At 44.0% G+C, this 4,151-nt stretch overlaps 1 protein-coding gene across 1 annotated transcript in view; it reads right to left on the reverse strand.

Moving 5' to 3' along the window:
* The window catches only part of RNF220 (ring finger protein 220), a 49,988-nt gene that overhangs the window by 41,547 nt on the left and 4,290 nt on the right, over nt 1-4,151 (reverse strand). The gene's annotated exons all lie outside the window — the stretch shown is intronic.

The raw sequence follows: 4,151 nt of genomic DNA on the forward strand, positions 1-4,151 counted from the left end.
CTCCCCGCTCCCGGACAAGCCACCCTCCTGGAACGGACGGCGAGACACCGAGTGACAAAAGCCTCTCCCCAAATCTGAAGCAGCAGAAGGAAGATGCTAACCTGGCATTTACTAATCTTTGTCCCATCTGCTAAGAATCAGAAGGGTGCGAGAGCCCCCGCCTTCCCTAGACCTACAGAGGCAGCGACTTCACAGGACAGTTTGCTTAGGCATCAGTCCAGACACCTCTGAAGCTGTGTTACAAAGAACAAGCCTCCCTCAAGCTCCCCTCAATGCAATCATTACCGTTATCTCTCCCCCCGCGCTGCCTTTTTTTTTTTTTTGCAGTTACGAGTTATGTGTTCCACTCATCGATCCCTGTGTAAGACACTGTTTTAAGTCCTCTTGCCTTTTGACTGTGCTAAGCCGTTTAAGAGATGACAGCGGCTTCTATCAGTGTGAGGCTGATGTGATTCCTTTCAGATAAAGCACTTTTTTTTCACTCCCCCCCTCCCCTTCCCTTCTTTCAAGTAAGAGACATAGACACAAAAAGGGACACTGAATCTTTGAAAGAAAAAAAAAAAAAACCTTTTGAACTTCCCTCAGGAATTCTTTAAAGGGATAACCTTACAGTGTAAACACTGAGGGTAGCGTGCATCCATCCTGGAGAGGAAAAGAAGAATTGCTACAAATATGCTGAGCGTTAAAAAGAAAAACATCAGAGAGGGAGCCACTTGATGCTTTCGCTTGCAAAGAAGCCTTGTTGGCTTCCTAAACACAGAGAATCATTAGACAAAGATGGCATGAAATAATCCCCTGCAACAAAGGGCTTTGGAGAGGGATGATTCAGAGACCTGGGATAGATGGTTACTGAATGTTCAGGTATTTCAAGAGAAATATTTGTCTTGTGACACTATTCTGAGATAGGGAAATATTTGATTATTTAACCTGTATAGCTTCTCAGTTTGAAGCATGAGCCTGATTTAAACAGCACTTGATATTTCACGCGAGTAGCCTTCTGCACCTATCCCAAACAGAAGCAAGAACTCTTCTACTACAAACACCTATTTCAAGCAGGACCTTTGCTGAAACAAAGTGGTTCAAAATCCTATGTAAGTGCTAATAACTTTCATTTCCATCCTGCATTCTTCTAGTTTTCGGTAAGCAAAGTGAGTGATAGCAAATGATGCTTTAAGAAGGCAGGAGGACAGCTAGAAGTACCAAATATTTCCTGACTGAATGCCTGCACCAAACCAAACACCTTAAGAGAAAACACACTGATCCCCACACTTCTCAGTTATGTCATATTCCTACTTGCTGCCATCTCCTATTCTTCCCACCTGCTGCCTCAAGCATGCCAAGCATATGGCATACTACAGCTCTGCTGCATTACACCTGAGGGGGGATTTGCAGCTCTAACACCAACACAGAAGGCAAAGAACTTCCATCTTCTCCTCAGGTGAGAGGAGCAAGCCTTCCCTACAAGTGCTTTGGAAGCAAGAAAGCATCATCCTAGGAATCACACAAGTCAGTTTCAGACTGTAATTGCTCCTAGGTATTAGACCAACTTCCATAAAATCTCAGCAAGCCTTTTCATTTCCCTGACCTTTCTGTTTTCAAAAACAAAAAACCCCAAGATCTCCCAAACATGCCCCACCTGAGAACCTGGCAGGATCTTCCATTTAATTAGCAAAGAGCTTCCTCACCTTGAGAGTGATATGAACTTTGTCCATTAACCAAAAATGACAAAAAGAAGCAGCCAGGGCCTGCGTTGAGTCTCTTCTGTAAGGCTGCCCAACAATCTGACTGACTTATGCCAATACACATTGTCCACAGTGTCCTGCTCCCTCTTTGCCCAGCTATGACATCTCCTCAAAGCAATACACCATTAAAATTAAAATTAATGAGACACGCAGACATCTATTTTCCCCTCAGGTTTTATGTATTTCCTCATTTCATCTCTTTAGACACTGGTGACATCCCTGTAGCCCAGCAAAGGCCGTCTGGCATTATAAAAGGCCTTTGGTTTCCACATCACTGCTACTTCTCAGCAAAGGGAACAGAGCCAAACACAAAGCCTCAGGGGTGACGGGGGTTAATGAGGGCCTTGCCAACTCCAGAAAAAGCAGTTTTAAGCATTGGAAAGCATCTCCAAAACATTGTACTGTGCTTCAGAGCTGTAGATAAAGAATTCTGTCCCTAGCACAAGACCAGAGGCAACACTGGCAGAGAAGGGAAGAAGGCAGTCACCTTAAGGCTACCTGAGAGTGCACAAAGCAGGCCTGACTGATGGAGACTTCAGAATGCCAGCAGCCAGAGACAATACAAGAACCACAAAAAGACGCATGAAAAAGTGTAACTTGCCTAAAAAGAAATAGAATCACTCAATTATGAGAGATCATTCCAGCTTTGCTTTGGCTTCCCAAATTTTACAGAATCTACATGTGCAAAGAAAGCAGGTATCCTGCAGGTATTATCTGGTCATGTCAAAATGCTAGGTAGAAAGTTGGTGGCAAAATATTCCCATTCACGGAAGAGGACACCTCCCTAGAGAACCACGGCAGCTGTTGAATTCATCTGCCAGCAGAGGTGTGCTCCAGAGGAGGAAGGGCAGGGAGAAATGCACGTGCTAGGGACCTGCCAGCTGCTCCATGGGAGTCACTTCTTCAGCAGTGGTTCTGCCACCAAAAGCTGAAGAGAATATATTCCTCACTACAAATGTTACAGGTAGGTTCCTGTGCTTGGAGAGCTGATGTACAGATACCTTTCATGCATCACCACAAATCTAAAAGTCTAATCTAAAAGTCTTCCCATCAGGGTAATTATGGAAGGTTTAAGAACCACATCTAGCTGTTCTCTGTTCTTCTCCTAGTCTTCTGATCCTTTGCTGCATCTGTTCATGTAACTGAACATCCTTGAAGGTATCATGAAGGTGTCAAAAGGGAAAGAAGAGACAGACCCCATACTTCCTGAGGGAAGCAAGATTGTTTCCAAGTATGAAATACAGAAATACCTCTCCATGTGTGTGCAGCCATCGAGCAGAGGTTACAGCCCTGACCGATGCTAAAATTTAACTTCTGGTGGAGAAAAGCAGTTGATCTATATAATGCAACCTAATGCATTTGAGAATTCCTTAAGATAAGCGGGAAAAGTAGGGGAGTGAAAATAAGGGGAGTAAGTACTTTGCATTTACACAGCTTAAACACATCAGATACACACACTTTGTCCACCCAAAGTCTCAACTGAAAGGGTGACTGAAGCAAATATGGAAGGTTCAGATCACACACTTCAGTGAGTTAACTCAAACAACTGGGAACATTTAACAGGTGAAGACAGCACAATGTCCACAGCAAAGGAAGTGGAAGATCGGGCTCTCCTCAAACTCAGGTTCAGTGGGGTGAAGGAAGAAAGTATGCATGCACAAAAAAGGGCAGAAATTAACTGAGCAGCTTTTTTCTAATCAGGACAAGCAGTGACAACAATAGAGGCACAGACATCCCATGCTTCCCCACTACAGATTATAGTGACTACACTACATGAACGTAGTCTAAGGCCCTGCTTGGTCTCATTAGACCTTCACCTGGAATCATACACAGATGCAATTCTCCACGTGGGCACAAAAAAAAAAGTTAAGGAAGGCAAGGCTACAGACACAGGAAGCAACAGTGGGAGCTTCACCGGGTAGCCTTTAAAAACTGCTCCTTTACCTCTGCACTCCTGAACATCTGCTTTGCTACAACACAGCTACAATTTAATTTCAAAAAAAGGTAAGAGCAGATCAGGAGGGCCAGGTTGTCACTGAGCACAGGACTGGCTTTTAAGTCCAACTCCCCTATGTAGTAGCCCTTCCCTTGAGATAGCTTAAATTAAAATCCAAACTGATATAGGAAAAGATCACATCCCAACCTCTTTATTGAGCAGAGGGAGCCAGCATTCCTTCTCTCATTAGGCATGCACTATGTGGACTGCTTGAGAGAGATTCTCCTTAGTGCCATAGGTTCATGCCAATGAACAGTTTAGTAAACCCTCCTCTTCGAGGGCAAAGGGCTGAGTGTAAGAAAAGGGCCAGGTTTCTAGCTAAAATTACATTCACCAATAAAGCTCATGAGAGGTCAAATTTTGCCATAACTCACTCTCTACTCAGTAACTGATTTCCCCGTCACTAGGGAAAG

The sequence above is a fragment of the Merops nubicus genome, unplaced genomic scaffold (genome assembly GCF_000691845.1).
Source record: "Merops nubicus isolate BGI_N331 unplaced genomic scaffold, ASM69184v1 scaffold25402, whole genome shotgun sequence".
NCBI lineage: Eukaryota > Metazoa > Chordata > Aves > Coraciiformes > Meropidae > Merops > Merops nubicus.